A 13,226-nucleotide genomic window follows, 5' to 3' on the forward strand; every position below is an offset into this window, starting at 1 on the left:
ACCCTACAGCGTAATTTTGTCATGCATTCCTGGCCTAACTTAGCACTATTTTAAGCAATATATCATTTACTTTCCTAACGAGAGCAATAATTTTTAACAGTACAATTATTTCATTAATAAAAAGTCAAACGACATATACAAAGATAATCAAATTTAATAAATACATAATTTTGAATCAAATAAAAATTTACTTCATAAAAACTACAAATGTTGACCAACTCTTTTAATGTGGAATATATTGCGATTGTATCGCTAGAACATAATACAACCTGTTTGGAGAGACAATCTAACAATTCCTTGTAGTCATGAGGACGATTGTATACGAAAAATTGATTACCATTTCGACCTTGCATAATTTTTCACCAACAAAACAATTTCACGGCAATCCATTAGATCTATTATTTCGGATTTAAAGCTAAAGAAATTCACCCTCAAAAAAAGAGGAGAAAAACCCTGTTTCAAAGGAGCTGAGGTTGTAAGAACAATGTCTTTCGAAAAAGATTGAAAAACCTTTCTTTCGAGGAAGAGATCATTATTATAAACCTAAAATAACAAATGGAGATGACTTAAAAAACAAAGTTTGGGGCTTTCGACCGATAAAAACCAACATATATAAGTCCCTTCAAAATCAGCAATGGTGGGTAAGATTTTTTTTTTTTAGAGAGAATAGAGGAGAGAGGAGTGAGGGTTGTTTTTTTAAATAAGTATGGAGAACTTGACTCTTATATCAACTTATTAGATTTACCGCCCCACTCAACTCACAAGAAATTACTACCTCCGTTACACATTATTTGCAATGATTTGACATAAAGTAGAGAGGAAAAATGTATAATCGTTGCAAATAATATGTAACGGAGGTAGTATAATAATGTCATAATTTTCACTTAAATTATAAAATGTCTCAAATTATGTGGACTTAACATAACTTGAGACTTCTCTATTTATTAAAGCTTAATTTGGTTGTGAATTTAACTTAATTACATAGTCTTTTTATTAAAACTTGTTACATCATCTAGACCTTTTTTTTATTTTATTTTATTTTATTTTTAATTTTTTTTTCAAATTTATCTGAAGAACCTATTCTTTATATAAATAAATAAACATGATATTAAAGTGAAGAAAACAGAGTCTAAATTTGAAGTACTATTTCAAATATAAAATTCGTAGCTGCCCTATTATAGAAATCAACAGTCGATCATCATAGGGTTAATTTTGGATGGCAGTAAGATCTCTTTGGCAGTGGCTTTATTCAGTGCAAAAGTCAACATCATCCTTAGCTTGGGAAAATATTTATGGCTGAGATTCTTCCATTACAGTACATCATGAATTATACTTTACAAGAAACCACTGCTAATTCGCCATTTGTTCCTAATCACATTAATTTAATTACCATATCATTATCTACTCTATTCCTTAGTACGTACGTCAACATGTATTAATTAACTTGGTGATCAACCGCAATTACTTAAACTAAGTTGGCTGAAAGCTGTGTTTTGTCTCCATATTAGTGTTAATTTATTTCATCTACGTGACAAATGATCATTTCTATTTGTCTTCTTATAGTTTAATGTATAAATTAATTGTACTAATCACCTAAGTTTAAGGCATAATCTTACAAATTGATTATTGGAACATTATAGAAAGTACAATGATATAGCACCTCCTCTCCACATGTCTATAGGGTAGAATTACACAATTAAGTACATTGTACGAAATATTATATTTCCCTTAGTGTTGATCCTAAATTTGTGCTCTAAGTTTGTTTTGATGTGAAGATTGCGATTTAAGATAAGTTTTATGTTCTTAAAAAAAATAAAAAAATTGTAATCCTATAGTAACTTAAAAGGCAAAGATACATGGAAATTTTACATAGGAGATGACAAATCCTATGTATACAATAAATATTGGACATCGGCACTTGTCGAAGATACCTCAAAATGTGATCGACACTCCAAATGATGTGTCCGACACTTCAAATAATGGTGTGTCTTATATGTAGTAGTAGTTTTATACGTATTATAAATAATTATACGACACATGTACTAAGATACTTTTGAGACATTTATGCCATTTTTTATAGCTAAATTCTTTATATGACTAATAACTAATAAGTAATGTTCTTATTAATAAAAAAATGTTCATAACCTTATTACTAGTTCACAAAATTAAGAAAGCCATAACCATTATTTTTATCCCCCTGTTGACGTTTTTTAGTGTTAGAAACTTAGAATCATATCAAACCATTTAACCATTTTCATAAAATCTAATATCTAAGAATGAAGTATATTCATAGAACCTAGATAAAAACATAGATATATTGCCTATCAAATGAAGCCATATTTAAAATGGAAGTGACATCAAATATATGGATGGAGTTTTGTTCTAGTCGCTTTTGGATAATAAGTTACAGTATTCGGTAATATTTTTGATAAAATTTAGATCTATCTAAATCTCTATAACTTGTACCTTATCATGATTAATTAAACAATATTAGGACTTGTTCTCTCCACCTGAATAAGTAGATCTGGTCTGAATTTTTTAAGGTTTGATCTGATTTAATAATTTGACTAAATTTTGTCCGTATTTGAATACTAATATATAAAGAAAACATTATCAAAATGGATCTTGTTAGATTCGTCTCATCATAAACTATTTAGATATGTAATCTTTATAAAAAAATTAATACGCAATTCACGATATTGAACGATAAATAAATGATAATCAAAAGTTCTGTTATGGTATGATCTGAATCTTTCTGATCAAGTCTAATCTGATATGAATTTATTAAGGAGTAAGTAATAAGTATATAAAATAAGTTGAAGATAACAAGTTCTAAGTAATCATATTGTATCGGAAGGCCAATCTACATAGTTTATGTCAATAATTTACGTGTATTATCATAATTAATCTTTGGATATATAATTGGTTTCTGTTAAAAATGTATGATGGATTGATGGTACTATACAAGCCACACTGAGAGCTATGAATAAAGTCATAATCTGATCGATAATTGAAACTGTACGTATATTCTGGTAATTTGGAATATGCATATATATGCACCTGAAAAGAAAAGAAAAAACGGAATTTGAGAAACAAGACATGTGAAAATTAGAATCTATGTAAGTTTGTTGGACTGCTATCATCATCCATTAACATGTGACAATGTGACATATGAAAATGATCCAACCAACCACTTTCTCATAAAGCCCATTTTAAACCTTCAAGCTCAGATCACTGTAGTAGTTTTGGTTACGACAGTGTTTTTTTTTTTTTTTTTTTTTTTTTTTTTTTTTTAATTTTTTTTTTTAAAATTTTATTATTATTATTATAAAGAAATAGGTAGCGATGCTTTTATTCAAATTAATAAGGCCTAATTCCGTCAAAGTAATGAGATTTTGGGGAAACAATCCCAAGCGTACAAGTTCAGAATTAACATTATATCGGGTTCCCACCTTGCTACTGGGTGCACTACCATATTACAAGAACGCTTAACATTTTAAAAACTACAAGCAGCAAATAATAAGCTACCCATTCTAATAACATTATAAATAAGAAAGATCGGATCCAACCTTTCCGAATCCACTTTCACAACTTGGATCACATTTAGCGAGTCGCTTTCCACCACCACTGACTTATAACTAAACATGGGCACAGGTCGTGCCGGCACGGGCCCGGCACGACTCCGGCATGGCCCGGCATGGCGGCCCACCTGTGGGCCGTGGGCCGTGTCGTGAACAAATTTGTGGGATTTGGCACGGGCACGGCACGTGGCATGCCGGGCGGCACGGTGGCCGGCACGTGGGCCGGCACGCTGGCACGACCCGGCGGCACGACACGTGGCACGGCCGGGCACGACACGGCACGACACAGCCCGGCACGGCCCGGCACGGCACGGCCCATGCCAAATTACCGTTGGAAAACTAGCCGTTTATGGCCGTTTTCCAACAGCTATAAACGGCTAGTTTTCCACCCCTTTTCCCACCCAAATTCCCTATAAATACCTCATATTTTCCTCCAAAATTTTCACAATTCATCAACTCATCTCTTCTCTCTTATTCTCTAATTTTCTTACTCCCAAATTCTCAATTCTCAAATTCCTACAAATCCTACAATCTTGCTCTCTTTTGTGAAAAAAAAAAAAAAATTCCTACTCTCTTATAAATTTTACATTTTTACTATTATTACCTTTATTAGTCTACTACCAAAAAAAAAAAAATGTTATATTTACATTCGGGAAATTATAAATTCGGGAAATTATAAGTTCGGGAAATTATAAATTTGGGAAAGCATTGAAGCGTCATTGTAAGATCTAACTCAACTTTATTTTAATTTGTTATTGTTAGTTGTTAATCTTATTATTATTATTATTATTATTATTATTATTATTATTATTATTATTATTATTATTATTATTGTTATTATTGTTATTATTATTATTATTATTATTATTATTATTATTAATTATTGTTATTATTGTTATTATTATTATTATTATTATTATTATTATTATTATTATTATTATTATTGTTATTATTGTTATTATTATTATTATTATTATTATTATTATTAATTATTGTTATTATTGTTATTATTATTATTATTATTATTATTATTATTATTATTATTATTATTATTATTATTATTATTATTATTATTATTATTATTATTATTATTATTATTATTATTATTATTATTATTATTGTATTCTTGGAAGTTGGAACTACTTAATTATATAAAAACTACTTTCTATTTTAATTGTGGGTTATTTGGATTGTTGAAATCTGTCTAAGGCGGGACTTGGGCTCTGGACAACGTCGCTCCTAACCTCTTCTACCTGGGATCTCATTGATCCAAGTAATCTACTATTATTATAATTATTTTTAAAAATTTAATTTATATAAAAACTACTTACTAATTCTTATTGTTATTGTTATTATTATTGTTGTGAATTGTTATTATTATTGTTATTGTTACTTTGTTATTGTTATTGTTATTTGTATTATTATTATTATTATTATTGTTACTTTTATTGTTATTATTATTAATTAATCATGGCATCAAACCCGAACGCTTCCTCCTCCTCTAGAAAAGCCAAGTCAAAACGTAGGGAATCACCAAATCCAAACACTTCAATGCCTATGCCCCCCCCCCCCCAACATGCCCTTTCCCTCCCCTAGCATGCCCTTTCCAAACACTTCCACCCCTTTCTTTCATCCCCAAAACACGGGAGGGCAAGAAAAAATGGATGATATGGCTCCTTGGACCCAATTTCAACAAAGCCAATTTCAACAACATGAATTTCCTTTTCCTCCTCCTTCCCAAGGTAGCCAAACACAAGCCTCCGGGTCGAGTGAACCATCCACCCAAATGCCCAACACCCAAAATCCTAACATATTAGAGTGGTGTACCGAAGAGGATTTTTCTCAAACCAAAAGAAAGAGTGAAGTTTGGTCACATTATCAATTAAGTAAAAATGGACAAAAGGCCAAGTGTCGGACTTGTGGTAAAATTTTCTCGGCCGATACCAAGGGAGGGATGGGACACCTTAATAGACATACAAAAAAATGTGGTGGACCATTTAGTGATCCAACCCAACCCAAAATTTCTCAATTCCATCCACAAGGCTTCATTTACAATTATGAGAGAGATAAGGATGAACTTGGGAGAATGATTGTACATGCGGAACAACCTTTTCTTTTCGCCGAAAATGATGCCTTCAACAACTATATTAACCGAGCACTACAACCAAAACACAAAAAAATCTCCCGAAAAACCGTTCGATCTGCTGCCATGAAGAGTTATCTAGAGTACAAATTGAAATTAGTAAATGAATTAGCTAATCTTCCTAGTAGAGTTTCTTTAACCGCCGATGCATGGGATGGTGGTTACGGACTCCACTATTTATGTGTTACTTGTCATTGGTTAGATAATGAGTGGATGTTACAAAAACGCATCATTCATTTCAAAATGCTTGAATACCCTCATACCGGTCTTAACATTTCACATCATTTAATGGAAGCCATTGATGCATATAGTCTTAGGGATAAAATCATGTCTATGAATTTCGATAATGCAACTTCTATGACATATAGTGCGAATTTGGTCAAAAACCAATTGACCGATGTTATATTAGATGGAGATGCACTTCATGTTAGATGCATTTGTCATGTTCTTAACTTGTGTGTGAAGGATGGAACACAAGCAATTGGTCCATTTTATCATAAAATAAGGAATGCTATTATGTCTATTAATAGCTCTAACATGAGATATCAAGAATGGAAAGGTTTTTGCAGGCAACAACGGATAAAAACCATAAAAATAGCACCGGATTGTCCAACTAGGAGGAACTCCACCTATGAAATGTTGAGTCGGGCAATCGAGTACAAGGTTCATTTAACACTTTTTTATAATATGAAATTTCCACAAAATGCTTTACTAGAAGATGATTGGGTTAATTGTGAAAAATATATGCAGTTTTTACAATTACTATATAGTATGACACATTGTTTTTCTTCTGTATATAATCCTTGTTCTCATTCTTTTCTTAGTAATGCATGTTTACTTGCACAACTTTTTGCGGAACACCGATCTCAACATGTTTATCGTGGATATCTTCCATCCATGGAGGAAAAATGGCGTAAATATTACACCGATATTCCTATGATTTATATTTTTGCTTCTATTTTAGATCCTAGGCAAAAATATGATGACACCTTTTTATTAATTGATATTTATTATAGTAACATGAATTTTGAAGATGATGTTAAAGCTTTTAAAAGTAAGGTGACAAATGATTTTTTTTCTTTATATAGAGTTTATGAAAGTAAATATGGAACTGTGTCTCGATTTGCCCCTTCTCAAACATCCAAAAATGTAAGTAAACGGGCCAAAGGTTTATTTGCACAAGCTGCTAACATGATGTCCAAGTTTTCAGGTACGGAATCATCATCAAGTAAGAGAACACAAAGCGATGTTTCGGAGTTGCAAATGTACTTAAGTTACGACTTCATGAAAGGCATGGACGATGAAGAGAAGTTTGGCCTCGACATCCTCGATTGGTGGAAATCACAAACCGTGAACCATCCAATTTTGTCGGCAATGGCTCGTGATATTTTTGCAATCCAAGTCTCCTCCGTTGCCTCCGAAAGAGCTTTTAGTGCGTCGGGACGAGTTTTAGACGATAGAAGAACAAGACTAAAACCCGAAACACTTGAAATGTGTGTTTGCTTCAAGGATTGGTTGGATGCCGAAACTCGTTCTCAAGATCGTACTGATGCACAAAACGACGACGATGAAGGAACGTCGACTTCTTTTAGTTCTCATACTTCTCAATCAACTCAATTGGCGGATGAACTTGAACCTCTAGAAGACGAAGACGAAGACGAAGATGAAGACGAAGGCGAAGACGAAGACGACCAATAATAATTACATGATTACATGTTTACATTATACACTATTGTATTCTTTTTGTATTATCGAACTTCGTATTCCGTATAATAAATGAAGTTATTCAATATTCATACACTGTTGTACGATTTTTAATTATCATTACTTATTTTGTATTATTGAATTATCGTACATTCGTACCGGCTACCGTCATATAATAAAATAAGTTATTCTTCAATTTTTTGTGTTTTCGGATTATCGCACTCGTATTTTTTTTTATTATATGCATTGTTGTTTTTTGCTAAATTAATAAAATTGTTTTTATTTATTTAAATAAACTTAAACATAATTATTAATTAGATAAATAATTTATATAACCTAAATTAAAATAAAGTTGTTCAAAAAATGAAAACAAAATATATTAACATTAACATTTAACATAAACATAAATTAATCACATATATTAAGTTGTACTAAAAAAAATATATATCGTTTAATTCGTTTTTTTTTCATTTATTAAAAAAAAAAAAAAAAAGGCTGGCACGGTTTGGCCCGCGGCCCGGCACGGCACGGCCCGCAAGGCACGTGAGCCGTGCCGTGCCGTGGGCTGGGGTGTGCCAAATTCAGGCACGGCACGGCACGGCCCCCACCCCGGCACGGCCCGCGGCGGCACGGGCACGACCCGTGCCCATGTTTACTTATAACCAAGTCTCCAAAGCTATATGCAATGCATACCTAACAACCATGGCTTCAGCTATCTCAGGTGTGGTATAGTTAATTCTCTTCATTGATGCAGAAACTACATTCCCATCGGTATCATGTAACACCTGTAACACCCCCGATTTACTAACTAATAATAAACAATAAATAAAGGAAAAATAGACAACTTTAAATAAAATTGCGGAAGCATACAACTAAATCGGAGGTATCACCGCCACACTCAACAACCTATCGAGTGTTAAGGCTTATAAAATCCCAACTGTACAACTCAATAAATCTAGGTGAGCTATTTATACAACTTTACAAACTTATTATAACAAACTAATCGAAACACTTGAGCTCCCTTAGCTACGACCACTTGATCAGTACCTGTTTAGACAAACCTGACTGCTCACCATTAAGGACAAATTCCAAAAATAGATCGTCGCATGGCCACCATAAGAAAAAGACATGGTCGCAAACACAAATAGCATAACAAAACAACACACACGTCAGCAAAAAGCTGAGTAATCACCACGTAACAGAATATAGAGTATAATTGAATAATTGACAATAATAGCTCAATTTAACAATGTATTGAATCTTGCATACCATGTACTGTGGTGACAAGATGTAGCTGCGCTTTCCGCGTTCAGGATTGGAACCAGTGAAGCAGTTCAGAAATTTTGCAAAGGCCTCCATTAAGTTAATGGAAAGTGACCCGTACACTCTGAAGGAATCGTATAGGTCCTCTCGATTCAAGCTAAATTCACCACGCTGATACAAGTCATACAACACTTGACTTTTAAACCTGTATGTTGGATAATGCATCAGTACATGTACACAACAATGTAATTAAGTACTTGCATTAGTTACATCACACACCAAAGAGTATGGGTAAACTTACAATGTCTTCGATTTCTTCTCAATTATCTGATGAAATATTTTTTTTGTAGAAGGAGAAACAGCAGGTGCCCCCTGCGACTGTGTGTCATCTTCATCATTATCCTAAAAAAAAAAATTACAATATGTTACTAGAAAGAAAGGTGTATCAAACAATCAGTGGGGTTTCTAATATCTATTTAATTCAGAATACTATCATTCATTCTAATATGTCTCGTCTTACTTTTAGATTTCTCCTTTGGAGCTTTGCTTGCCGCGCCACTCGATGATTTCTTTCCAGCCATGGAAGAATGTATCTGTAGACATCCATTTGTGTCTCCCCAAAACCAAACCCGGTGATGAGTACCTTTCACGTCGAATCATAATCGAATGAAGCGAAAGTGTGAAAAGTTTAGTGTTGCGGATAGTTTTTATTTCTTTTCTCTTCTCTCTGTTTTTGAAAACTTATTTTAAGAAAATAGCCAATCTAGTTTGGTTGGTCCATGATATGGGTCCAATAGTAGTGTAGTTGGATAAGGCTTGACAAGAGCTTTCCAACGATATATTATAAGCCCAATTCCGATGAATATTGAGGAAGTTATGGCCAAATTATTGAACTGGGCCCGGTTTGAGCCTTATATGCGGCCCAATGATCTAGGGGAGGGCCTAATATGATTTATCATTCCTAATGCAATTAGGAATGGTTTTAGTCTTCTAGATTCTTCTAGAAGGTTCTTTTCATTCCTAATTCAATTAGCATTGATAAATTAACTTTTGTTGACTTTTCAGAGTTTTAATTAAAATCAAAGAATATTTTTAAGGGAAAGATACGATTTTATCCTCCTGTACGGCAAAATTTATCTGATTTTAGAAAACGCGTCAAAAACAGAATTAGCGCCTAACGCCAGACATTGGCGCCTGTCGCTAATCCAGGCGCTAGCATTGGCGCCTGGCACTAATGTTGGCGCCTGGCGCCAATAAGCCAGTGTTGGCGCCAGCTCTGTTTTAGGTGCGCCAGACTCTGTTTTGGATATTTTATCTTTTTGGCTGATTTTCTCTATAAATAACGTCCTAAAACTTCGTTTTCGATAACCAGTTTTCAATTATATTCATCTACAACCAGTTTTCACCTATAATCACCTACAACCAGTTTTCAATTCTCTCATTCTCTTCTAATTCATCATTCTCTCTCTCTCTCTTTTTCTAAACTAGCTTTTTACATACAAAATTCCGCACTCATTAGATCTAGAAACACCTAGCCATATTCGAAGTTGCCTTCGCCCTAGACGTGAAAGGTTTAATTTCTGAGGGTTTGGTCCCAAATCTCTCTTTCAATTATTTAATTTAATTGTTTGTTTATTATTTTCCTTGAAATTACTAACGTGTATATTTTGTTATTAGAAAGAGGTACGAGGCATCAAAGTAAGTGCTTTAATGTTTTTATTGATGTTATGATGTAGAAATCATGTTTAGATCGTTATTATGATTCCTAGTATCATGTCTAGGGTAAATTTAATATCAAATATGATTGTCACGATGCTTCTTATTCTCTTCCTAATGTTTATGATTGTTAGTATCATGTTAGGGTTAAAGCTTTGATTTTTAATGTTTAGTGACATGCTAGGGTTTGTTATTAATTTTGTTAGTATCATGCTTAGGATCTTGCTATTATTATGCTTTAACATGATTATTTTAATTATGGTTATTATTTTGATGATTATAATTATTATGATTATGATTATTATTATTATTATGATTATTGTTGCTTGATATTATTGTTATTGCTTGATCACACCTTTTATGCATGTTTAAAGGGAATTTGTACTTGTAATCACGCTTAATAAGATAATTAATAATCTTGTTAGGGTTAATTTGATTATAATATCAAGTGATCGCTAATAATAGTTTGTTTGCGCATTAAATTCAACCAACATAGATTAAACAGGTTTAGGTTAATCCTATTGATTGCATGTTAGTCAGAAAGCGCACATGAATACGATCAGAATAAAGTAGAGGCCTATTATTAGGGAAGGTTCAATCTCTTTTAGGTTGGATTTGTACCTTCATCCCCGAACCCTTATTTGGTTCTAGACCTTATGGAGTTGACGATCTCTTGGATCGTTAAGGGGTGTAACCTTCACCCTGTGAACGGTTTACAAGTTCCTACAACTTGTTGGCGACTCTTTTGCTCTATCTTCTTCCCTTTTGGGCGCCACCGTACTTTAGTGTATGATCATGATAGGGACAAGATAGGTCGTTGGGACTACTAACCCTAACCAAATTAGAAATTTATAATACCTAAACTTACATTAAACTAGTTAGTGGCAAGTAAAGGGTCGAACCCAAAAGGACTAAGTGTATCAATTTGTGCTAATTAGACTACTAGGAAGGCTTGTGAGATAGAGAGAGGTACAACTAAACACAACTAAGAACAAATAACTAAAACTAGGGAAAGTGGAATCCAATTACATCAATACATTCAATAACATCATACAATTAGATGAAAATAACCTTGATTAGGAACAATCAACACATTTAACTCACTCTCGCATAATTAAGCATGTTAATTACCCTACTAAACTAATTCACTCTCGTGCAACTAGCCTAGCAAAGATATGGAAGAAATTAGGGCTCTCAATCAACTCACTCTCGCACAATCGATTGAAATCACAATTAAGAACATAGAATCAATTAGCTAGAAAGATTCTAATCCATAAAAGCATCATCCATACACAATAATCAAGAAACAATTCCATACTAATCACAATCAATCATTCAATTTATTAACATAACCTTCATCCATTTCCCTAGAACAAAATCTAAGCTAACATAATGAAGAAAGACATGGAAAACAAGGTAAAATAAGAATAAAAACAAGATTAAACAAATAAACTAATTATATCTACTCAAATCAATAAGCAAAAAGCAACAACTAAGAATTAAGCAAGAAATAAAGATGAGAGAAAGTTAGAAAATGCTCATTGCATAGATGAGAAGAAGTTCTACAAAGTTGCTTCTTCAACCTCTCAAAAACTCCATGGAAATCCAAGCTTTCTCTCTCTACACTACTCCTAACCCTAAGAGAGAGAAAATAAAGGCTAAACTAATCTAATCTATCTAAAATAAAATGTTGATTGAAAGTTAAGAGGGTATTTATAATACAAGCTAAAATAATATAAAAGAAATTAAAAGGAAATAAGACTAAACTAAAACAATTAAAATACTAAACTAAAAACCAAAAAAAAAACAAAAATAAAAATAAAATAAAAGAAAAGAAAATGAAAATGGGAAAAGAAACCCAACACCCACTAAACCCCTCCAAAAACACGAAACAATCAGACTGCCCCCTTTCCCCCCTCCACTTTCGAATTTAGCTGCTCCAATTTAAGCACCATAAGCCATCTTCCTAAACAACCATCATCACCGTTCATCAGCATCATCGTCATCTAGCATCCAAAATTGTGGCCGTCCAATTCTCATTAAAAATCACGTGAAAAGCTCGTGATTGACCCACAATTGCGCGCCCGCACAGAAGACACACACAGGTCGCGCAAAGCTTCTGCCTCAAATCTGATTTTGGACTCCATTTTGTGCGCTTTCTGACAGGGCTGCGCGGTCGTGAATTGGTTGCTCTATAAGTTTGGGTGTTGGGCGAAATGCGGCTGTAATTGGTGAGTAATTGGGTTGGAGATTGGTGGTCGATTGTGGGTGAAGGGCCGGTGGTTGTCGAATTGATACGGTGGTTGATTGTGGGTGAAGGAGGCTGCGGTTTATGGGAGCAAGGGATTGGCAGGTGGTGTTGGTTGCGGTTTTGTGTGGTGAAAGTGGTGAAACAGGGGAGAATTGTGTGGTTGTGGAGGCTGTTGGTGGTATTTTGGTGGTTTTGCGTGGCTGTGGATTGGAGTTGAGGTGCTGGGTTGGTTGTGATGGTGGTTGGCAGCAGGGGAGTGTTGGTGAGGTGGTGAATTGGTTGCGGCGGGCAGCAGGGCTGCTGTAGGAGGCTGATTTGTGTGAGGTTGATGTGGCGGTGTTGGTTTGGTTGTGGCTGAAGGTGTTGGCTGTTGGTGTTGTTTGGTGATGTTGTTGTTGTGTGAGGTGTGGGTGTGAGAAGGTAGAGCAAGGGCTGCCGGCGCAAATTGCCTCGAACCTCGGACCCCGAACACGATTTGAACTCAAAACCCGGAACACCTACAACCAAAAACACGAGGGTATTACCACGAAATAAAATAAAATAAAGATAAAATAAAATAAAATAAGAT

The sequence above is a fragment of the Chenopodium album genome, chromosome 7, assembly GCF_948465745.1.
Source record: "Chenopodium album chromosome 7, dcCheAlbu1.1, whole genome shotgun sequence".
Classification (NCBI taxonomy): Eukaryota; Viridiplantae; Streptophyta; class Magnoliopsida; order Caryophyllales; family Amaranthaceae; genus Chenopodium; species Chenopodium album.